A 25,750-nucleotide genomic window follows, 5' to 3' on the forward strand; every position below is an offset into this window, starting at 1 on the left:
ATGATAAAATACAGGCAGAGTCTAATCAGAAACATTCAAATAAAAAAGAGTCCCATTCAATTACATTGTGTAATGGCAGACAGCTAAAAAGGAGACACTTTTTTAAAGTGCTTATATACCAATGCTAGAAGTCTTAATAATATAATGGATGAACTAGAGTGCCTCATATTAAATGAGGATATTGATATAATAGGCATCACAGAAACTTGGTGGAATGACGATAATCAATGGGATATAATAATACCATGGTACAAAATATATGAGAAGGACAGAACAGGTGGTGCTGGTGGGAGAGTGGCACTATATGTGAAAGCGTAGAATCAAATGAAGTAAAAATTGTTAATGAATCAAACTGTACCATAGAAGCTCTATGGATAAGAATTGCATGCTCTAATAAGAATATAGCAGTAGGGATATATTACTGACCATCTGACCAGGATGGTGATAGTGACCCTGAAATGCTCAGGGAGATTAGAGAGGCTATTAAAATTAAAACAAACGAACAAACCAACAAAAAAACCTCAATAATAATAATGGGGGATTTCAATTATCCCCATATTGACTCAGTACATGTCACCTCAGGACGGGATGCAGAGATAAAGTTTCTTGACATATTAAATGACTGGTTCTTGGAGCAGCTGGTACTGGAACCCACCAGAGGAGAGGCAATTCTTGATTTAGTCCTAAGTGGAGCACACAATCTGGTCCAAGAGGTGAATATAGTTGGACCACTTGGTAATAGTGACCATAATATAATAAGATTTAATATCCCTGTAGCAGGAAAAACACCACAGTGGCCCAACACTGTAGCATTTAATTTCAGAAAGGGGAACTACAGAAAAATTAGGAGGTTAGTTAAACAGAAATTAAAGGGTACAGTGCCAAAAGTGAAATCTCTGCAAGCTGCGTGGAAACTTTAAAGACACCATAATAGAGGCTCAACTTAAATGTCTACCCCAAATAAAAAAACATAATAAGAGAACCAAAGAAGAGCACTGTGGCTAAACAACAAAGTAAAAGAAGCAGTGAGAGGAAAAAGGCATCCTTTAAAAAGTGGAATTTAAATCCCAGTTTGGAAAATAGAAAGGAGCATAAAACACTGGCAAATGAAGTGTAAAAATACAATTAGGAAGGCCAAAAAAGAATTTGAGGAACAGTTAGCCAAAGACTCAAAAAGTAATAACAATTTTTTTTTAAAGTACACCAGAAGCAGGAAGCCTGCTAAACAACCAGTGGGGACACTGGATGATTGACGTGCCTCAAGGACGATAAGGCCATTGCGGAGAAACTAAATGGATTCTTTGCATCAGTCTTCACGGCTGAGGATGTGAGGGAGATTCCCAAATCTGAGCCATTCTTTTTAGGTGACAGATCTGAGGAACTGTTCCAGATTGAGGTATCATTAGAGGAGGTTTTGGAACAATTGATAAATTAAACAGCTATAAGTCACCAGGACCAGATGGTGTTCACCCAAGAGTTCTGAAGGTACTCAAATGTAAAATTGCAGAATTACCAACTGTAGTCTGTAACCTATCATTTAAATCAGCTTCTGTACCAGATGACTGGAGGATAGCTAATGTGATGCCAATTTTTAAAAAGGGCTCAAGAGGTGATCCTGGCAATTACAGGCCTGTACGCCTGATTTCAGTACTGCGCAAACGGGTTGAAACTATAATAAAGAACAAAATTGTCAGACATATAGATGAACATAATTTGTTGAGGAAGAGTCAACATTTTAGTAAAGGGAAATCATGCCTCACCAATCTACTAGACTTCTTTGAGGGGGTCAACAAGCATGTGGAAAAGGAGGATATAGTGGATATAGTGTACTTAGATTTTCAGAAAGCCTTTGACAAGATCCCTCACCAAAGGTTCTTATGCAAAGAAAGCTGCCACGGGATAATAGGGAATGTGCTCTCATGGATTGGTAACCAGTTAAAAGATAAGAAACAAAGAGTAGGAATAAATTGTCAGTTTTCAGAATGGAGAGAGGTAAATAGTGGTGTCCCCCAGGGGTCTGTACTGGGACCAGTCCTATTCAACATATTCATAAATGATCTGGAAAAAGGGGTAAACAGTGAGGTAGCAAAATTTGCAGATGATACAAAATTACTAAAGATAGTTAAAACCCAGGCAGACTGCGGATAGCTACCAAAGGGTCTCTCAAAACTGGGTGACTGGGAAACAAAATGGCAGATGAAATTTAATGTTGATAAATGCAAAGTAATGCACATTGGAAAGCATAATCCCAACTATACATATAAAATGATGGGATCTAAATTAGCTGTTACCACTCAAGAACGAGATCTTGGAGTCATTGTGGATAGTTCTCTGAAAACTTCCACTCAATGTGCAGCGGCAGTCAAAAAAGTCAAACAGAATACTGGGAATAATTAAGAAAGGGATAGATAATAGGACAGAAAATATCATGTTGCCGCTATATAAATCCGTGGTGCCCCCACATCTTGAATACTTTTCAGCTTGGAAAAGAGACGGCTAAGGGGAGATATGATTGAGGTCTATATAATCATGACTGGTGTAGAGAAAGTAGATAAGGTAGTGTTGTTTACTGCTTCTCATAACACAAGAACTAGGAGTCACCAGATGAAATTAAAAGGCAGCAGGTTTAAAACAAATAAAAGGAAGTATTTCTTCACACGACGTACTGTCAACCTGTGGAACTCCTTGCCAGAGGATGTTGTGAAGACCAAGACCATAATAGGGTTCAAAAAAGGACTAAATAAATTCATGGAGGATAGGTCCAGCAATGGCTATTAGCCAGGGTGGGCAGGAATGGTGTCCCTAACCTCTGTTTACCAGAAGCTGGGAATGAGCAACAGGCGATGGATCACTTGATGATTACCAGTTCTGTTCATTCCCTCTGGGGCACCTGGCCACTGTCAGAAGACAGAATACTGGGCTAGATGGACCTTTGGTCTGACCCAGTATGGTCGTTCTTATGTTCTTATCTGTAGTTCTTCTATTTTATTTAATGCCCAATATACTCCATTGCAACTCGTACACCCGTGTGGAACCCTATTGACTTCAGTGGGGCTCTGCAAAAGCACAGCCATCTGCCCGTGCAGAGCTGATCACAGGATAGTTACCTTAGTTAGTAGTATTTTAGTTTAGCAATTAACACTTGTTGCATATGTTCCTTGCTTTTAAGGACATATATTTAAGTACATTGCTTTGAGATGGAAACTGAAAAAAACCCTCCTACCATTAAAACTGATGCTTCCTGATCAGGGTTCAGACATGTTAGTTACTGCTGCTCAGGCTGTACCTTATGCTGTAGATCAGAGGTGGGCAAACTACGGCCTGTGGGCCACATCCGGCTTGCAGGACCCTCCTGCCCAGCCCCTGATCTGCTGGCCTAGAAGGCTAGCCCCCGGCCCCTCCTGTGCTGTTCCCCCTCCCCCGCAGCCTCAGCTCGCCCTGCCGCCGGCGCAATGCTCCGGATAACGGGGCTGTGAGCTCCTGAGGCAGCGCAGCTGCAGAGCCTGGCCTGACCCGGTGCTCTGTGCTGCGCGCCGCCAGTCACCGGTGCACCAGGCAGCTCAGTAAGGGGGCAGGGAGCAGAGGGGGTTGGATAGAGGGCAGGGGAGTTTGGGGTGATGGACACGGGGTGGGGATGTGAATAGGTGTCGGAGGGGTCAGAAGGCAGGGAACAGGGGGGTTGACTGGGGGCAGGGATCCCCAGGGGGCAGTCAGGAAGGAGGGAGGGATTGGATGAGGCGGCGGGGGGCAGTCTGAGGTCAGGGAAAAGGGGTGGTTGGATGGGGAAGGGGTCCTGGGGGAGGCATCAGGAATGAGAGCAGAGTTTGGATGGGGCGGTGGGGGGCAGTCAGGGGCGGAGTTTCTAGGGGTGGTCAGGGGACAGGGAGGGTGTGTGTGTGGATGGGGCAGGGATCTCGGGTGGGCACTTCAGGATCCAAGAAGCAGGGGGGACAGATAAGGCCTGGGGGTCAGGCCATACCCCCCTCCCCTAACCGGCCCTCCATACAATTTCCGAAACTTGATGCGGCCCTCAGGCCAAAAAGTTTGCCCACCCCTGGTGTAGACAAATGGACTACTTCAATCACTAGGACCCTTAATATGGCATGTTAATTAGCACTAAATGCACTTAAACCATTTTAAATTAGAAGAGCAGTTGCCATAGCAGCCACCGTGTCATATGATAATTAAGGTGCCTGTTAAAGAGAATTTCCAGTCTCTGGCAAACTCGAAAGAAGAAGCTATGAATACAAAAAGCAATTTACTTGACCTGTCATTTTCCTTAATATCTTTGCTATTTAAAATATTTGGGTGTGGATAAAGTTTCCTTGCTCTCACCACTATTTGTGATGTCCTTTTATGAAAATGAGTATGATGGTCTAAATTCACCTTCTCTAGAGGAAGAAAAAGACGGGGCAAGAGAGTGCTCCTTGTTTTAAACATAAAAATCTTTAATTAGGGAAGAAGAAATATAGTACAAAAGAAAAACACATCACATGAGAATGTTAAATTTAAAACAAACTCACACTTGAAAGTTTCTTTAAGTGTGAAAATTTATTTCTAAAGTGCAGATTGTGCTGGTGAACCACTACATACAATAGTTAGTTTTTACAATGTTGTAACAGAGCAGTACATGTAACATTTTTCAGTAAGGGGATACAGTTTACATTATAAAAAAGGATGTTGAAAAATTGGAGTGGGTGCAAAAAGGATGCACAAAAATGATTTCAGGGCTGGAGAAAATGCATTACAGTGAGAAACTTAAAGAGCTCAATTTAATTGACTTGTCAAAAAGAAGACTGAGAAGTGATTTGATAAGTATGTAAGTATCTTCATGGGGAGAAAATACTGGGTACTAAAGGAATCTTTCATCAAGCAGAGACTAGCATAATAAGAACCAATGGATGATTAACCAACAAACTACCCAGGGCAGTGGTGGACTCCATCTCATAAAATCTTCAAATCAAGACTGGAAGCCTTTCTGGAAGGTATGTTATAATCAAGTACGAGGTGTTGAGCTCAATGCAGGAGTAGCTGGGCCCATGAAAACAGAGCAGACTAGATTATCTAATGGTCTTGTATGGTTTAAGAACCTATGAATTCATGAATCTATAAATCTTATCCCATTTTTAAATGCACATTTTGGTACTTTGGCATTTATTTGAGGATCAGAAACTTGGGTCAGCATTATTAGCCCCATTTATAGATGAGAAAAAGAAAGCAGAGACAGTTTAAGGTTAAAGTCCCACAGTGAATCAGCAGTTAGCAAATATACTTTGTTGAAAGAGATATGACAGCATACTTGGGATTGGATGGAATCATTCATACCAAAGACAAATACAGTGCATTTGAGTCTGTTCCAACATGTTATCATATTGTTCATGAGTCTAATAAGGAGCTTTGTGAACTGCTGATTTGACCATTGAGTTTAAGCATATATGAAGATCCCACTGTGTCTGAATCAAAATCTGTTGCAAGACATGGTCTCTCCTAAACCCTGCTCAGGGATCACTCTGCAAACACTCTTCAGGCAGGTTTTCTTTATGAAATTTGTATACGTATTTACTGTTGGTGAAAGGTGCTGGATTAGCAGCCCTGGAGACTGAAGTACCCAGTCCACAGAAATGGTAAAACATGGCTCTTTAGAATTTACTCTGCTTACATGCCTCAAGGGCACTCGTGTACAGCTACCTCTAGAAGTGAGAAAATATTTCATTAACACATTGACCAGCGAGGGTCCAATTCCTGCTTAATCTGCTCTGTTACATTCCATGCATTTATACTGTCGCCATCACAGTGGCATCTAGGTGTTATGCACAATTTAAAAACAAATAATCTCAGTATGTCAATACTTTTATAGAAATTAGCCCAGTCAGCGATAGCAAACGTGCGATTTTGAGAAATAGTGAAAGCAATTTATGTCTATACCTCTGATAAACAAAAAGATTTGGAGGATCATATCAAATCACTGCATGCCAAGTGCTTGGAAAGTGAAACAGCTGAATATAAGTTAGGACAACCTTTAAAAATATCTTTGAGAAAAGAGCAGTCAGTTTCCATGCACTCTAAATGGTCTCTAAATGCTCTCACTATACAAGCTCTTTGCCTGGCTTTCGAAGGATTGTATAGGCTGTTTCTTATATGTTTGACATTTTATTTTAGCAAGTAGCTTTGAAATGTGTGTTTTTTACTTTTTATATTCAGAATATGGGCTCACATTCTGCTCTCAAATATACAAGTGTAAATCTGGACTTACTTAATTGATGGTAATGGACTTACTTTAGATTTATGCTGTAGTGTCTTTTTCCAAAATCTACCCAAAACCCAGCCCCTCCTCTCTTGCTGTTCTTGTCCAAGCCTTGGTTATATCACATCTTGACTTACTGCAACCTTCCCCTCTTTGGCCATGTCCCATTTTGCTCCCTTCCAGTTTATGTGGAAGAAAGCAGCTACAATGAGTGGATTTTCCTGTTGCTTCAACTACACTGTAACAGTTCAGGGCAACTGTACCTGTATTCCCCCTCCATGGTCAACCCAGGGGACTCACTATGAGCTCCTGGTTTCTCAGCTATCACCTTTCATGTGTAGAGACCCTTGTCTCTCTCTCCCTCCTGACTGGGGATTTTCCAGGTTGCACAGTTCCCTGCCTATACTGTCATATCCCCAGCAACCCAAACTGCCTAAATAGGCCAGTGTCTGTGCTTTGCTTTCTCACCAACAGCTTATGACAGAATAACTGCTAGCAGTTATAAGTTACCACATAACTCATTCTAAGAAAGCACATTTATTCTTAAGATGAAAGCATTACAGAGAAAACATATTAAAAACAAAACAAACTACACACATCCTAGTAAGCTTACCAGCCCCTCCCCACCGCCCACACACATTCTGAGGACTCTGGCAGGAGTTGCTACCTGAGATTTCTTTATTCTCTGTGAGGCGTATAAGGACCATCCAAAAGAGATGCAGCACCTTTGTCTGCTATATGGCTGACACAAACCAAGTGCTTTCTCTTTAAGCCAGAACTTTATTAGTCTCCAGCACTCTCACCAGAATTCCTTTAATCAAAGTCTCTGCTTTATTTAGTCTCAAGCACAATAGGTTATAGAGCACCTGCAAACAATAGTTATCTATGGTCTGGAGGGGTCTTAAGTGGTCAAACAACAAATTTTCAGTAGCAATCACCAGGGATTCCAACAGATGTCCAAAAGGTCAAATCCAAATCTTTCAGTCCTGTTTACCCCTTTTATAGTAGTAACTGCTACAATTACCACAACAACATCTCAATCAAAGAAAAAACATTAAGCAAGAACTTTTTAAGCAGTTAGTTATAGAGATGTGTTTTTGTAGAGTTTGCAGTCTCATGGGCCCTGATACACACATGCCAGAAGTCAAGTGTAGATAGACTTCCTCTTTTCCACAGATGCTTACCCCAGCATATCAGAGAGGATGCAGTCAGGCCCATTCCTCATGATCCATCTCAGCTTTGCCTTAGCTATACTAAGTTCCTGCAAAGGCCCTAACTAGCTTCTCTTGGCAATAAACAAAATAATCGATATTCCATCCCAGTAGTTGGCAGTGGCTTGGATCCCTGGCTGGTTGCTAAAATGCCCCCCTACAGGAGTCTGTTCTTCCCACTCCGACAATAGGGTTTTCTGTGGTTTCAATTTCAGAACAGCCTTAGCTTAGCTCAGAACCAGCACAACCCTGAATAGTTCAGTCTTTCCTTTATACAGTTTGGTCCTTTGATCTTCAGATTCCAGGAAGAGGTAATCAAAAGCAGTGGTCCTTCCCTGAGGGCGTAGCTTCAAAAAGTGGGAAATTTGTATTCACCTTCCCCTAGCAATTCCTAAGGCAAACCATTTGACCCTGTTTGTCCAAAAAAGTTAATTCTTGTCTGGCACATTGTTCAATGCAGTTCTTTGAATTTCATAATATTTTCCAGGGTTCATATCATATTTCCTTTCCCCCAGAGAGCGATTACATACAATCCTGGCCCACAATAATGCATAATCTTTGCGTTTAATACGATAGACTCCAAAGAGACTTAAACTTAAAATCAATTAGGATTTCAGGGATATTGTAGTGTTATACCAATAAAGACCAACAGGATCTTGTAAAGGGAATAAGGCAAAAATCCGTGTTTATTGTGAATACAAAGCAGGAATTCAGATATGAAATAAAACCAAAATACAATCACCTATAGCTACAATCTTTTACCCATATGCGCACACACACATACACACATGTTCTGCAAGCTTAAGTTGTTATAGTTACCAGCATAGAGGTTGCTTGTGCCAAGTTATTGGCCAGGTAGCCTGGACACGAGGGTGGAGTCAAGTCGTTGTCAGATGTGCATCCAATGCTACTGGAGGGTGGTTGCAGAACCAGACTCAAAGTTCCTGAGTTTTTGGTTCTGTTCTTATAAGATTTTGTCCTTGTGGAAATCACTTCATCATGCTGATGTTTGTTTGAAGTGATAATCAATCAGTAGATGGCACATAAGGGCTGTTCTTCAAGTCTTCAGCCCTCCATCCAGGGGGGCACTTGGGTAGATTCTGGCTTGCCCTGTGGGGTCATCTGGTTATCTCCGCTCTGCGCATTCTTCGGCCATGAGATACCAGGGTTATAACTCTTAGGTTGGCACCTTTAACTTGCTAATTATTTATTTGCATTACACACACTCATTCACATTCATTCTTTATCTTTCCTCCTCTTCTTTAACATCTTCATTTTACAATTCTATTCTCCAGATGTGACAGACCTAAATCAATCTATTTAACTTATTTGATATAACAGAAGAAAACAAGTAGGATAATAAACGAAGGCGGGCAGGGATGGTAGAAGTCTCCATAAGACCAATTCCGGAGCACAGTTGTTTTTACAGCAGCTCTTATCACTTCCTAGAACAGGCTTTCTGTCTGGGGATGTGCTGGTACAATTAGCAAGTTATCCTTATAAATTTTTACATCGAGATACATAGAATCATAGAATCATAGAATCATAGAATCTCAGGGTTGGAAGGGACCTCAGGAGGTCATCTAGTCCAACCCCCTGCTCAAAGCAGGACCAAACCCAACTAAATCATCCCAGCCAGGGCTTTGTCAAGCCTGACCTTAAAAACCTCTAAGGAAGGAGATTCCACTACCTCCCTAGGTAACCCATTCCAGTTCTTCACCACCCTACTAGTGAAAAAGTTTTTCCTAATATCCAACCTAAACCTCCCCCTCTGCAACTTGAGGCCATTACTCCTTGTTCTATCATCTTCTACCACTGAGAACAGTCTAGATCCATCCTCTTTGGAACCCCCTTTCAGGTAGTTGAAAGCAGCTATCAAATCCCCCCTCATTCTTCTCTTCTGCAGACTAAACAATCCCAGTTCCCTCAGCCTCTCCTCATAAGTCATGTGCTCCATGTGCCCCTAATCATTTTTGTTGCCCTCCGCTGGACTCTCTCCAATTTATCCACATCCTTCTTGTAGTGTGGGGCCCAAAACTGGACACAGTACTCCAAATGAGGCCTCACCAGTGCTGAGTAGAGGGGGATGATCACATCCCTTGATCTGCTGGAAATGCCCCTACTTATACAACCCAAAATGCCATTAGCCTTCTTGGCAACAAGGGCACACTGTTGACTCATATTCAGCTTTTCGTCCACCGTAACCCCTAGGTCCTTTTCTGCAGAACTGCTACCCAGCCATTCGGTCCCTAGTCTGTAGCAGTGCATGGGATTCTTCCGTCCTAAGTGCAGGACTCTGCACTTGTCCTTGTTGAACCTCATCATATTTCTTTTGGCCCAATCCTCTAATTTGTCTAGGTCCCTCTGTATCCTATCCCTACCCTCCAGCGTATCAACAACTCCTCCCAGTTTAGTGTCATCTGCAAACTTGCTAAGGGTGCAGTCCACACCATCCTCCAGATCGTTAATGAAGATATTGAACAAAACCGACCCCAGAACCGACCCTTGGGGCACTCCACTTGATACCGGCTGCCATCTAGACATGGAACCATTGATCACTACCCGTTGAGCCCGACCATCTAGCCAGTTTTCTATCCACCTTACCATCCATTCATCCAGCCCAGACTTCTTTAACTTGCTGGCAAGAATACTGTGGGAGAGTGTATCAAAAGCTTTGCTAAAATCCAGAAATAGTACATCCACTGCTTTCCCCTCATCCACAGAGCCGGTTATCTCGTCATAGAAGGCAATTAGGTTAGTCAGGCATGACTTGCCCTTGGTGAATCCATGCTGACTGTTCCTGATCACTTTCCCCTCCTTTAAGTGGTTCAGGATTGATTCCTTGAGGACCTGTTCCATGATTTTTCCAGGGACTGAGGTGAGACTGACTGGCCTGTAGTTCCCTGGATCTTCCTTCTTCCCTTTTTTAAAGATGGGCACTACATTAGCTTTTTTCCAGTCATCCGGGACCTCCCCCGATCGCCATGATTTTTCAAAGATAATGGCCAATGGCTCTGCAATCTCATCGGCCAACTCCTTTAGCACCCTCGGATGCAGCGCATCCGGCCCCATGGACTTGTGCTCGTCCAGCTTTCCTAAATAGCCCCGAACTACTTCTTTCTCCACAGAGAGCTGGTCACCTTACCGTGCTGCAGAGTGCAGCTGTCTGGGAGCTGACCTTGTCTGTGAAGACAGAGGCAAAAAAAGCATTGAGTACACTAGCTTTCTCCACATCCTCTGTCACTAGGTTCCCTCCCTCATTCAGCAAGGGGCCCACACTTTCCTTGACTTTCTTCCTGTTGCTAACATACCTAAAGAAACCCTTCTTGTTACTCCTAACATCTCCGGCTAGCTGCAACTCCAAGTGTGATTTGGCCTTCCTGATTTCACACCTGCATGCCTGAACAATACTTTTATACTCCTCCCTGGTTATTTGTCCAATCTTCCACTTCTTGTAAGCTGTTCTTTTGTGTTTAAGACGAGCAAGGATTTCACTGTTAAGCCAAGCTGGTCGCCTGCCATATTTACTTCTCTTCCTACACATCGGGATGGTTTGTTCCTGCAACCTCAATAAGGTTTCTTTGAAATACAGCCAGCTTTCCTCGACTCCTGTCCCCGTCATGTTATTCTCCCAGGGGACCTTGCCCATCAGTTCCCTGAGGGAGTCAAAGTCTGCTTTTCTGAAGTCCAGGGTCTCTGTTCTACTGCTTTCCCTTTTTCCTTGTGTCAGGATCCTGAACTCGACCATCTCATGGTCACTGCCCCCCAGGTTCCCATCCACTATTGCTTCCTCTACTATTTCTTCCCTGTTTGTGAGCAGCAGGTCAAGAAGAGCTTTTCTCCTAGTTGGTTCCTCCAGCACTTGCACCAGGAAATTGTCCCCTACACTTTCCAGAAACTTCCTGGATTGCCTGTGCACTGCTGTATTGCTCTCCCAGCAGATATCAGGGTGATTAAAGTCACCCATGAGAACCAGGGCCTGTGATCTAGCAACTTCTGTTAGTTGCTGGAAGAAAGCCTCGTCCACCTCATCCCCCTGGTCCGGTGGTCTGTAGCAGACTCCCACCACGACATTACCCTTGTTGTTCATACTTCTAAATTTAATCCAGAGACACTCAGGATTTTCTGCAGTTTCATACTGGAGCTCTGAGCAGTCATACTGCTCTCTTACGTACAACGCAACTCCCCCACCTTTTCTGCCCTGCCTATCCTTCCTGAACAGTTTATATCCATCCATGACAGTACTCCAATCATGTGAGTTATCCCACCAAGTCTCTGTTATTCCAATTACATCATAATTCCCTGACTGTGCCAGGACTTCTAGTTCTCCCTGCTTGTTCCCCAGGCTTCTTGCATTAGTGTATAGGCATTTAAGATAACCCGCTGATTGTCCCGCTTTCTTGGTCTGAGACAGGAGTCCTCCCCTCTTGTAATCTCCTGCTTGTGCTTCCTCCCGGTATCCCACATCCCCACTTACCTCGGGGCTTTGGTCTCCTTCCCCCGGTGAACCTAGTTTAAAGCCCTCCTCACTAGGTTAGCCAGCCTGCTTGCAAAGATGCTCTTCCCTCTCTTCGTGAGGTGGAGCCCGTCTCTGCCTAGTAATCCTTCTTCTTGGAAGACCATCCCATTGTCAAAGAATCCAAACCCTTCTCTCCGACACCATCTGCGTAGCCATTCGTTGATTTCCACGATTCGACGGTCTCTACCCTGGCCTTTTCCTGCCACAGGGTGCCATACGGCTTGATGTTCCCAGCTGAGATCCCTATTTTCCTTTCTGTTAGCTAGGCCTGTTTGGGGCCTAAAGAGGGTACTGGCCCATGTCCATGAAATCAAATATAAGGCTAGTACCATCCAACAGTAGGACATTGCCACACACCTCAGTCCCCTCTTCAAGCCCTCCACTCTCTCTTCCTTGCCTACCATATTAAGTTTGAGCTTCTTGTCCTGACACCCAAATCTCTGCACAACTTAACTTCTGCAATTCTTATTTCTTATCATATCCCCCGTCTTCCTTTCTCTCCCACATGATGCCTTAGTGATCCCTCCATTTCACTTTTCTACTCTCCGCTTTTGTGCCTTCTTTCATGCTAACACCAGTACTTGGCTCACTCTGCCCATCCCATTGTGCCAAGTGATCCAGGCCTTTAAAATACACTTGTTTTGGGAGGTGGCAAATGCTCACTCTTGTCAATAAAATGCTACAATTGCATATAAAAAGAGAAAAAGAAGAAAAAGAACCTAAAATTTTCTGAAGAAATAGAGATGTTCATATTCTAAGTTAAAACCACCCCTTCAGTCAATTCCACTGTGCATCTGTCTTTATAGATTACATTCCTTAGGGCAGAGAGCTGTGTCTTTTTTCTGTCATCCACAGTGCTCAGCACTATGGAAACTCTTAAACCATCATAATAAAAATAATAAAAATGTGGTTAACATGGAAGGTTCAAAGCCCTCTCCAAAGACTGAAGCAGCATCCAAAGCATATGAGTGTCACATAACTGAAAATCTTTGGAGCTCAGTTGTTATGGAATGTTTCTAATTAATTTGCCTACACAAAACAATCCCAATGACACAGCTGTTTAAAATAACCTAGGAAGTGTGTTTTGACTGAAAATGAATTTATTTATTTATCATTTGCATGTTTACCATGCCAAGCAATAGTATTCTTAGTGGCCAAGTGGAGCTCTCGGAGCCCACCACTGAATTTGGTTAGCGGGCATTCCTTGAAAATGTGTATCATTGTTTGATATGCACCACAGCGTACAGCTTGTATTGTCTCAAAGACCCTAATGGTGCTGATTGGCTATACAGAGGTCTTGTCCAGAACAGAATTGGTTAAGAAGGGCCCACTGATGATGTGGCAGGTCTAAGCTGGGCGGGTCAGCAGTCAGGTCTGTGATAAGGATTGGTAGTTGGTGTTAAGCACCAGTCTTTCCACCACAGGGACACTGCTGTCATGTCCTGGCATGGCAGCCTTGACCACATTGGGTGTCTTGATGAAAGACTGAAAATATAACTGGCTATCTTAGCAGACCAAGAATTTATTGACCTCAACAGATTTAGGATGAAATCTTGGCCCCATTGATATTAATGACAAAACTACTATTGACTTCAATGGGGCCAAAATGTTGCCTAGTAATTCTAATTTGGGATCCAAATGTTCTCAAGGTAAAATCCTAGCTCCAGTTCAGTCAATGGGAGTTTTGCTGTTCACTGTTCACAATGTGGTACCTCACCTGAAATAAGTACAGCAATATCACATACTGTAAGATGGGACCAAAAGACAGATTGCTTTCACTCCCAGAACCCTAATTAAAGCACATAAAAATAGACTCACATAGAAAAGAGACTCTTAAATATTGTAATTGGAATCAGGAAATTTTCTGTGGCTTTCTTTATGAGAAGCTTACTTTGATTACATTCCATAAAACTGACTGACTAAAAATTAAGGTCTGAAAATGAGTTTACTTGTCTGACAGCTATTCATTTCCAAATATGGGGTTTGATACGAGTTTCTTACATTAGATGTAAGCAAATTGAGCAATACAAAAACTTATCTTGTAATTTCTGAATGGCACAAGAGGTGAAAAATTCAGTGCAACCGAACTGAATTTTCAATTGCTTTTTTGAAACAACTGCCTATTGTTGCCAAAATAAAATACAATAAAAATAGAGAAACTAAAAAGACTGTATTTAAAAGAAAAGAAAAGAAAAAGAAAACAATACGAATGACAAAGAAGCATGAAAATTTTTAATAATGAGTAGCTTGAGCCATTTACTGCTGGATAAGATAATCTCACAGTAGAAAATGACTGAGTATTGTGGGGTAACAAATCCATGCAAGTCAGATCATTGGTAAAATTGCATGAAAGCTTCATTGCAATAGTTAAGTTTAAACATGCCAGTAGAAATGACTTTTCGTGGTCAAATATGAATCAAGACATACAGTAGTGAATGTAAGATGGGATGTATTCCCAGCAAGACCACTTATATCTGTGTGATACCCCTGGTTTTAGTTTGGTTGCATGGCTGCAAAGCGTGCAGAATTTGACCTTTACTGAACATCTTGAAAATCTGTTGTGAAGAGTATCTTTATATATTACTGTGTTTGCTTCAGAGACTCCTGTCTGGAAGCTGAACAAAGATATGGTATGATTTCTCTTATGGAATAGAAAAAAAGATTTTGAGGTAATTTAAAACGTTAGCCTGCATGTTTGAGGTGCTTTTCAATCAAAAAACCAACAAGGCCAAACAGCTGTAACTAGTGTTGTAGCTGTGTAGGTCCCGGGATATTAGAGAGACAAACTTGTCTCTCTCACCAACAGAAATTGGTCCAATAAAAGAAATTACCTCACCTACCTTGTTTCTCAAACATAAACTTAGCTTATCAATTTACATCAAAGGTCTCAATTATAGCAGAAACTAAGGATACTGCAATATGTGCATATTTTACTGTACGCTGGCTCAGAGACATTTATATGATCTAACAACATAATGACAGTGTCACTTCTTTTAGGTTAGGAGGAGGAGGCATGAGCTGTATTAAATTTATAAGTTTTGATCTTAACTAGGGGAAGCTCTGTGAGATAAATTATTGGTATTGCTTTCCTACAGTTTTCATACTGTGCACACATGGCATCAGTACCAGTGGTTCCACGTAAGGAAACAAATCTGCGGCAGCTTCCTTGGTCTGCCTCAGTCTTGGCCCTCCAAACCTCTGCACAACTCCTGTGTGACCAGTTTTTTATAAGGTCCCACTATGTAGCCCCAACTCAGAGATTAAGTAGTTTGACCTCTGCTCCATAGGTGAATTTCATCCTACAGTAGGTGATTATCTGAAAAGTCTCAAGCGCAGCTGTTAAGGGTAGGAGAGCCACAGAGGGAATGACTATTTGGGGAATATCTCATGTTGTATAGTAAATGTCCTGATACACACTCAAAAGCATTTGTAATATGTTATGTGGAAGATTAACTCACATAATATTGTTTTGTTCATCTTTATCTGTATCCATTTAGACAATTGTGCTCAGTCTGCCTAAACTTCCCTTGTAATTTCATTTGCACAAGTTATTCTTCATTTATCCCCAAAACACTATGTAGTATTACTGTCGGAAAACAACTGCCATGATTCCATTCCAAAGATGGCTACAGTTCAGGGTTCATTCTACCTAAGGGCAACATTCAGAGGTGAGGTCGAGGGTAGTGTAAGTTTTAATCCCCTTATACTCAGGTTTCCTTAGACCAGTGGATCTCAAACTTTTTTACTGGCAGATCCTTTCACACAGCAAGCCTATGAGTGCTACCCCCCTAATAAATTAAACACACTTTTTAATATATTTAACACCGTTATAAAGGCTGGAGGCAAGTGGGGTTGGGGTGGAGGTTGACAGCTCGCGACCCCCCATGTAATAACCTCATGACCCCCTGAGGGGTCCCGACCGCCAGTTTGAGAACCCCTGCCTTAGAACTTCTTACACCTTTCTTGCAATGTGTGAGAGGGAGTAAAAACTGATGTAAGTGAGAATCCAGAAGTCATTTAAGTTGTATATTAAAGTAGGAATTGACCTAGTTTAACTTACATCTTTTTTTACCCTCTTCTTATTTGCTTTTCTTGCTCCACTCCTTCCTTTTGGCCCCTTCAAATTTGTATTACTTCATCATGGACTCAATGGGCCAAATTCAGATGTGATGTGTAAGGGAATGGGATAAATTGAATGTTGGTAAGTAAATGTGAATCTATGTAAGTATAAAGGGGATCTTCTGTTATACTAATTCAATCTCTGTTCTAGTTATTTGTAAGTAAGGTCAGAACTGGGTCTCTCTGTCTAAAGAGAGTCTCAGTTGGTATAACATGCAAGTGGAAGGGGCCGGGAATAATTATGTCTAATTATGCCAATTCAGATTCCTTCAAAGCATAAATTTCAGTGGTAGCTGTGTTAGTCTGTATCAGCAAAAAACAAAACAAAACAAAAAACCCCAACAACAACAACGAGGAGTCCTTGTGGCACCTTAGAGACTAACAAATTTATTTGGGCATAAGCTTTCCTGGGCTAGAACCCACTTCAACAGATGTGTGAAGTAAAAAATACAGGAGCAGGTATAAATACATGAAAGGATGAGGGTACTTTACCAAGTGTTAGGTCAGTCTAACGAGATAGATCAATTAACAGCAAGATACCAAGGAAGGAAAAATAACTTTTGAAGTGGTAAGAGAGTGGCACATTACAGACAGTTGACAAGAAGGTGTGAGTAACAGTGGGGAGAAATTAGTATTGGGGAAATTAAATTTAGATTTTGTAATGACCCAACCACTCCCAGTCTTTTTTCAGGCCTAATCTGATGGTATCTAGTTTGCAAATTAATTCCAGTTCTGCAGCTTCACGTTGGAGTCTGTTTTTGAAGCTTTTTGGTGAAGAATTGCCACTTTTATGTCTGTTATTGACTGACCAGAGAGGTTGAAGTGTTTTCCTACTGTTTTTTGAATGTTATGAATCCTGATGTCAGATTTGTGTCCATTTATTCTTTTGGATAGAGCATACTTAGCCTCACTGCTGAATTTGGCCCGTAACCTGCATAGAACTTTGGGAGCCTTTGGGATGAAAGGTGTTATAGAAATGTTATTACATAAATATTTTTTTCTGTGTAATGGATGGAGTTCTCTTCCTGATTGTTGTTCCTGTTCATTAGATTAACATTTTACAAATTTGTCCCATTGCCATCATGCTACTTCTGGAATGAATTCCCAGGAGAACAGGATTTAAGTCAATCTGTCTTTCATGTGAGATGTTGTTAGGGTTTCTATGGACAGTACATTAGGACAAAATGGAATGGTAGTTATGAATATATAAGGCATTTGTCATTTTGTTTATCTCTCAAATGGGTAATACAGATCCCTTTTGTGGTTTCAGGTGTACATCTTATGTTTCCTAGTGACTTTTCTTTAGTTTATCATTATCTAGGCTACTCATATTGGTGGTGCCCAGTGGCTGGCTCCTTGATTGCTGCATGCACTTCTACTCTCTGAGGGTGTATAGAAACTTTGGACTGGGAGTTATCACTGAAACAGACTTGTGTGGAAAATGTGACATAAATTGCTGTGGATTTCTTGGACAACATCCAGTGTTAAAGTGATTTCGCCTTAATTCCATTCCCAACTACACCATACTGTGTTCTCTAATTTACATTTATCTCCAGGTGCTTTGCTGATTTTGATAGGCTAGTAGCGGTGGGTTGATGGCAAGAAAGAATACTTCATAGCCTCTCTTTTCAGCAGAATTACCATAGTGCCTTATTGGGTTCAATTAATGTGAATATGTCCCTTTTTTAAATCCTAAAGAATGGAGGAGGTGATATGGGTCTCCGTTTGTTAACTTTATCGCTTCCCATGTAATTCTCATTTTCAGGGTGTGCCCATGCCAGTGAAACAAAAAACAATTGGACATAGACTTCTTGTTTCATTCTAACTTTATTATTTTTATATATATTATGCTATGGTCAGACACAAATTACTGGGTTCAGTACAGGAGTAATTGGGTGAAACTTAAGGGCCTGTTATATACAGAAGGGGGCATGTGATGTACCTAGTCCATTCTGGCCTTAAACTCTTTAACACTATTAATTAATCTATATTACAGTAGCATCCTGTAGCACCGATGACGACTGGACCCTATTGTGCTAGGTGATGTACAAATACATATTGGACATGGCCATTCTCACTAAAAGCATATAAGCTACCAGCATAAAAATATCCCTATTAATCCCTATTACAATAAAAATATTGTAAAAATGGTCATTGTTTATTTACCACTTCTAAATGCACTTCTAGCCTGTGAGTTGTGTTTTGGTACATTATCCTATAACTCAAACTAAAATAAAATAAAATATTTTTGTGGCAAAACTTTTCCTGAATGGTGTGCTCTAGATACATATGCATATTGAGGATAAAGTACATGCCAAAACTATTACTTAATGAATTTAACTGAAAATTAGAGAAGGAAAGGGAAGGTATATCTACTCTGCTTCTCAAACCACAGTGTATGTGTCTCTTGCCCTCACTCCATCCCCAGTAAGAGTTTACTCTTCAGGACACAACATTTCACTGTTACCACATCTGTGCACAAAGTGGAATGTATTACAGAGAAGAGCCTGCTAATTAAACTTACTATGCAGAAGCAGAATTGTCAACATTAATCAAGATCTCTAGGTCTGGCCTCTTCTGGTTCATTTTCTCCAATCTGCTGAAGACTTTTCTTTTTACTCTATGTCATCTTATTACAGCAAATAAATGCTAAAAATACTCTTCAACTCATTACATCTGCACAGTGCTATAATAATAATCATGCTATTTTATGTTGAACCAGACATATTGTTTCATAATGCCAATAAATCTAATCTCTGGCTATGTAGTGTCAATAAATATTTCCATATTTTTAAGATGCACAAGTTTGGACACAATAAATAGTAGGACTGTCTCTTTTAAGGCAGAAGAGAGGGGTTCTATATTACAAAAATGAAAATACTAACAATATGATGAGTTAAGATATATTATTTTCTGTGTCCCCAGTAAGACTACAGGAGATACAAATAGCATATCTCCAAGGTCCTGGAGATAGTAAATCATGGTCTGCAGATAATTCATCCTAGGGTTAAAACTGCATGAGACTGGTGCTTTTAAAGGCTCCTGATGCTTCTACTGTTTCTTAGCCATTGATGTATTTCATTTTAAATTTCAGAGAATATTGACATTGTAGTAGCTTACATGCATAAGTTGTGTAGCTAGTAAATATACTAATGTTGCTAATCTACAACTGTCCCTGAAACTGTATATCAGGGGTCGGCAACCTGGCAGGCCGGGCCGGTTTGTTTACCTGCCGCGTCCACGGGTTCAGCCGATCACGGCTCCCATTGGCCGCGGTTCGTCGGTCCAGGCCAATGGGGGCGGTGGAAAGTGGTGCGGGCCGAGGGATGTGCTGGCCGCCATTTCCCATCGCCCCCATTGGCTTGGGATGGCGAACCACAGCCAGTGGGAGCCGTGATCAGGGAACCTCTGGATGCGGCAGGTAAACAAACCGGCCCAGCCCACCAGGGTGCCTACCCTGGCGAGCCGCGTGCCAAAGGTTGCCGACCCACATAAATCCATGGTACGCCCACATCTCGAATATTGTGTACAGATGTGGTCTCCTCACCTCAAAAAAGATATTCTAGCACTAGAAAGGTTCAGAAAAGGGCAACTAAAATGATTAGGGGTTTGGAGAGGGTCCTATACGAGGAGAGATTAAAGAGGCTAGGACTCTTCAGTTTGGAAAAGAGAAGACTAAGGGGGATATGATAGAGGTATATAAAATCATGAGTGATGTTGAGAAAGAGGATAAGGAAAAGTTATTTACTTATTCCCATAATACAAGAACTAGGGGTCACCAAATGAAATTAATAGGCATCAGGTTTAAAACAAATGAAAGGAAGTTCTTCTTCACGCAGTGCACAGTCAACTTGTGGAACTCCTTACCTGAGGAGGTTGTGAAGGCTAGGACTATAACAATGTTTAAAAGGGGACTGGATAAATTCATGGTGGCTAAGTCCATAAATGGCTATTAGCCAGGATGGGTAAGAATGGTGTCCCTAGCCTCTGTTCGGCAGAGGATGGAGATGGATGGCAGGAGAAAGATCACTTGATCATTGCCTGTTAGGTTCACTCCCTCTGGGGCACCTGGTATTGACCACTGTCAGTAGACAGATACTGGGCTAGATTGACCTTTGGTCTGACCCGGTACGGCCGTTCTTATGTTCTTATGACCCCTGCTGTTTATAGCCTCTGCCTGCATTTGATTTTCATATGCCAGCTTGCATTTTCTGTCCTTCCATTCCAAAAAGCACCACCATGAGAACAGACAATTATGCCATTTTTCCCTTTACATTACATATATGAAATATGATGCTACAACATCAAAAGACAAAACCACATTTTGCTAATGACTTTACTTGTGGGTGACGAATTAAACAGATGAATTTTTCATTTCACTATTCTATGCTTAACACTCATTAACAGAAGTCTGGCTATGATTACTTAGGTTGTCACATCATGATTTGTTGCTGCTTGGGTGGAAATGGGGCATAGGACTTTCTTTCACACGGTGAAAATTCCAGAATATATTGTTCCACTAATTAAAAGGGAAATTAGAAGAAATGCACCCATGAACCCCGATTCCTCTTTAAAGGCTTTACATAATATAAGTAGAGAGACTTTTCCAACCTACTTAATGTGCATTGAAGTCTGACATGATTCTTAGCTGGACAGTTTTGTTTCTGAAAAGAATCAATCTGTACTAGAGGCAATATAAATAATCACTTATGGCTAGATTGTGCCTTTAGGCAATGTCATGAGGGAGGGTTGGTGTATAATTAACACTATCCCCAGGTTAGTGCTGGAAGGCACTGCGCCCTCCCTGATTCACTCTTGCTTCAGGGATGCAGCAATTTGGTACCATAGCACACATGACCCAAGATTTGGATAATATACACAGGGCCATAAGGAGCAGGAGGTTTTTTGCCTATTATAATTCTGTGGAGAGGATTCAGATTTGTATTCAGAGGTACAGTGTAGCCCTTACTGCTTGAAAATAAAACGAACACAATCACTTGTTTAGAAAAACCAGTTTTGCACAAGGCTTCAAAATCTTGCTGCTTGTTATGTATAGATCAATAGTGATATTCTGATTGCTGTTCTGAGACACCTTGTGGGTTCTCCACATAAACCTGCTACATTAATTTAATTCCCTTTTCTTTGGCTGTATATCTGGGTTCAGAGAAGATAGCTTTCTTCTTTTTTCTACAATCAGTTATGTAGGATGCAATTCTACCTTATGCTGAGTAGTGCTTATTCTGCATATAGCCTTACAGACTTCCATGGGACTACTTGCAGACTATGGAATGCTACTCACTCAGTGTGACTCAGAGCAGCAGAATCAGGACCTTAATTAGTATTTTTAGATACACCAGAGAGATTTGCAAACAGTTGCAGAGGCTTCATGACCATCTTCCCATTCCTTATGGCAGATGGAAGAGGAGTCCAGAAAGTATGAGTTGGAGGCTTGTGAAAATTTTTCTGTTTTTAACACTGGATCACAATGTGGAATGGTTGAGAAGCTCTGGAGTGGGTTAATCATTTTTTTAAAATTTATTTTTAAGTTTCTGACTTCTACTATTTTATAGTTAGTAGCTCCTATTTTCTGATGTCACAATAACATTTAATTTTCCAACTCTGTATAATGAGAAAGAGTTAGAGACTACAGTATATTTAGCCTTACTCAGCAAATTCTCAATCCAACCTTAATTTCTCATTTTGTATGATCTTGTACTAATAACTGTTCACCTGCCTAAGCATTTCTAAGACTAATAGTAAAAAGAATACCTAATTAAGGTCTGAATCATGACCTGGCTTGCATAGCCATGCAAGGGAGAGTAAGGAGACCCCATTATTCTCTGGTGTGGTATACTAAGTAGAGCAGCACTGGCGGAGAATGGGGCCACTATATCCTCCTCTGAGTACATGGGTAGGAGGGGCTTGGGAAAGGGTGGCTACACATGACCAGGTTACCAGACACCATATGGTGTGTTGTGTATAGTCCAAGTAGCGTGTACTCCCCACCGGAGCAGTGAGGAAATCAGGAGGGAGATTGTGACTCAATGAGTTCGCTTGAGGGGAAGTTTAATACCGCTCTGCCATGTACTGGAGACAAGATTGTGTAGTCAAAATCTAGCTCTAAATAACAGTGCATCTTGGGATAAATAAACTGAGTGTGAAATGAGTAAAAGAATTAATGTGTATGTTTGTGTCTTTATTCAACCAATTGAAAGATTCTGTGTGAGTGAAGTAGTGTAGTCAAGGGTAAATGTGTGTAAACAGAGTTTATCCATTTCTCATTTGGGGAATGTGGAGTTTAATTGAGGGTTAGTTTACCCACTTCTTTGTTTACCACTATACCACTGTGTGAGAGTTTGTTAGGGGGCTTATTCCTTCACCCTCTCACTTCCCTGGTCCTTCTCGCATGAACAGAGAGAAACAATACCTGAAGTCCAAAGGCGCAAACAATTCGATGTTTATTGGGGTGAACTTCCAGCAAGCATGATTTCAGTTTCCTTCCTTAATGTCCCCCTTCCCAGCTCTGACACCACAGAGCCTTGCCTGTGTCCCTGTTCCTGTTCCCATCCCCTGTTCCCATTTCCCCCTTTAGCAAAACATGATCCCAATTCCCCCATCCCCAGTCCCTGTTCCCATTCCCCCCCACTTCCTGATTGACTGCAGACTATATAGTAAAACTTGAATTCTGCTTAGCTATACCTTAACCAATGATTTTACTGAAATTTAACTAACCAATCCTAACATACTGTAACATGGTTATTTAACCAATTATACCCCACCACCTTAATTGGTTTACACCCAACAAAATTAATTATACAGCAGACAGAAACAATCACAGAACCAGACACAGACCATGCAAATAAACATATAAAACAATACAGAAGTGAGGATTTCACAACTACATTTATACAGCCATAAGGGTTTTCCAGCTGTGTCTATTGATAAGTGAGTTCTTGCCAGACAGGATGTTATCAAACTAAGTTTCCTTTTACATCTTCTAGGCTCTTCCCTTTCTCTGGAGGTGAGAGCAATATGAGGACAGGATTGTATTCCTAACAACCCAAGAGCATCTTATTTCAATGTGACTAGTTTGGAATGTGAGGATGTGACCATACACTTCCCAGCTTATGGCTGCCTAACTACATCTTAGCTGACGCCCTTAGCCTGTCACAGTAAGAGAAGGCCATTCCACAGACAGACAGTGACTTTGATTCTTTCTTTTATACCTCTATAACTATCTAAGTGATAAGAATGCACCTAAATTCTTAAAGTATAGGCCTTTACAGACAGGCCTGAATATCTATATCCTAACAGAGTTTATTATACGTTAAAGAGAACTTATTTCCCTGGGGTGGAAAGGAAAACCAAAGTTGGGAAACAATGAAAAGACTATATTCACAGAGAGGGATTGAGGGAAATGAGCTATGGATGATCACTGACATGGATGTATTCCCAAATAAAAATGTATACTTACATTATCTAAGCCTGAGGTTTCATTAACTTCTACTTCAATTTTACATCTGACATTTTAAAATGAAAGACATCCATGTTTCCCCTCCAAATCACAAATTCAGTTATGAATTACTACTATATAATGTTTTATATAGTGTACTGTAAGTCTATATTGTTTGAAAGTTCAGATTTGCACAGCAATATCCCCTATATATAGTAAAACAGATACATTCTAAGACACTGTCAGCATACTTTCCATAAAATGCCACCATTACAGAAAATTAAGACATATTTCATATTTATAATGAAGATGTGAAAGGACAGGATTTGACATTTCTTTCTTGACTTACTTGTTCCTAAGTATGCCATTTGGTGCATCTGTGTGGGTGGATGAGCTTTACATTTCAAAACTGGAGCAGCATATTTGCATGATGTACACATTTGTTACGTATTTTGAAATGTGTTTATGGTGCATTTTTTACCTCCCCATTTTCATTAAAAACAAAAGTTCTATTCATGTAATCCCGGAAATACAATGTCTTTATTAACACAACACAAAATGTATCTTTGGTAGCAATGACTATGTGGACAAGCTGATAATATAAAAGTGCTATTCCTTAAAGTCACTGACAGAGTGCGATGTGTGCATTGCATTGCGACGGGTTACATCACTGGTCGTAACATGATGTAACCCAACGCAGCATGATGTAAGCGTCGTGATACATTGGAGATTTAAAGAAACAGCAATATTTTTTTCTCTCTTTCTGTTATGTGTGGATACTCTTGTTCCACTCATTAATTACCTACACTAATTGTAGGGCTAGGAATAATTACTAGTAGATGTTGTTATTAAAATGAATCAAGTTCCCTTCTAAACCCAAAGTGATGTTACTGGCAAAGCAATCGTAATGTATTATAGGAGTCCTTCACAACAGATAGCTGTTATGATGTATTTACTTCAGGATGGCTGCAATTGTTTTTTCCCCTCACTTTAAATGCCACCATAAATAGTTTTCTGATTTACAGAAGTCACTTTAACACAGCTTTTAAAGGATACTTTAAATGTTGAAATGGTGCACATGATTTATTATGGTAATCTTTAACTGGGGAGATAAATTTCAGTGGTTGAAATACTTAGATTTGTGTTGCAAATTGTAATGTGAAAAAGGCCGTGAAGGAATCCTCCCTTTGCCCCATTTATCATTATAACTATATATATTCTAGAGCTGTTGCTATTTTTAGATGGGTTATACCTGTTCCTCCTGCTGCTGTGTACAGGTCAGAGGGGCCTTTGCATCCCCGGGGACTCAATAGGTGTGTACAAGTCAGAAATTCTCTTTATCCTCACTGCTGCCTGCACATCAGATCATTTGGGTGTGACTTTTATTGCTACATACATTCTGAATTTCTTAGTTAGATGTTATTGTCATTAGCAAATAGACCTACTCATATTGCAAAACTATATCATCCTTGGACTATAAATTGCACCAATTATTCCTGTGTTGGTTTTTATTTTTTTGAGAGCATTATGAAGCATGTGTAATTTCTTTTAAATTCATGTAATTTGTTTTTATCCTCTGGAAAATATTTATACTATTTCTTTTAGGACAATTGGAAAAGAATATCAGACTTATAGATAAAGTAATGTCACTCCATTTATTAGTTAGCATTACAAAAATTTCAGAGAATCTGAGGAAGTTATTGCTTTATTTTTATTTTGTTAACTGTAGTTTCAATATAAAATACAGTGCCTATGTTAAAGAGTAAGCTTGTCTCAACTTGAACTGTAGTGAAGCTATCACCCCTCTGTCATGTTATTTCAAAATTTTCTTCACCATAAAAAAAAAAAAGAAACAGGAAGAAACAGTTATTTTCCCAATGAGCTTATGTTCTAAGAATCAGAAATGAAGAAAAACCCATGCCCCGTGCACAGTCAGGATTCCTTTCATTGTGGTTTGGGTGCATGGGAGGAATATGGAAGTGAGGTAAGCAGGAGTCTGTGTCTGGTGTCACCTTCAAGGAAGTATGCAGGAATGGGGCAGAGAAGATCTGCCCCCAGCATGCCAATCAGCAGAGCTGAGCTGGCAGGAAAGGGTAAATAAGCTGCATCCTTTTCAGAGCGGCAGGAAGTCACTTCCTCTTCTATGCTCTTCTCAGCAAGGTTGGGAGCAGAAGAGGAATTGTAACTCCTCCATTGCAATTTTT

The 25,750-nt window shown here is 40.7% G+C and overlaps 1 protein-coding gene across 2 annotated transcripts in view; it reads left to right on the forward strand.

Annotated features, from left to right (window-relative positions):
• NLGN4X (neuroligin 4 X-linked) overlaps nucleotides 1–25,750 on the forward strand; it is a 296,593-nt gene that overhangs the window by 115,682 nt on the left and 155,161 nt on the right. The gene's annotated exons all lie outside the window — the stretch shown is intronic.

Source organism: Mauremys mutica, chromosome 1 (assembly GCF_020497125.1).
Source record: "Mauremys mutica isolate MM-2020 ecotype Southern chromosome 1, ASM2049712v1, whole genome shotgun sequence".
In the NCBI taxonomy this organism is placed as follows: domain Eukaryota; kingdom Metazoa; phylum Chordata; order Testudines; family Geoemydidae; genus Mauremys; species Mauremys mutica.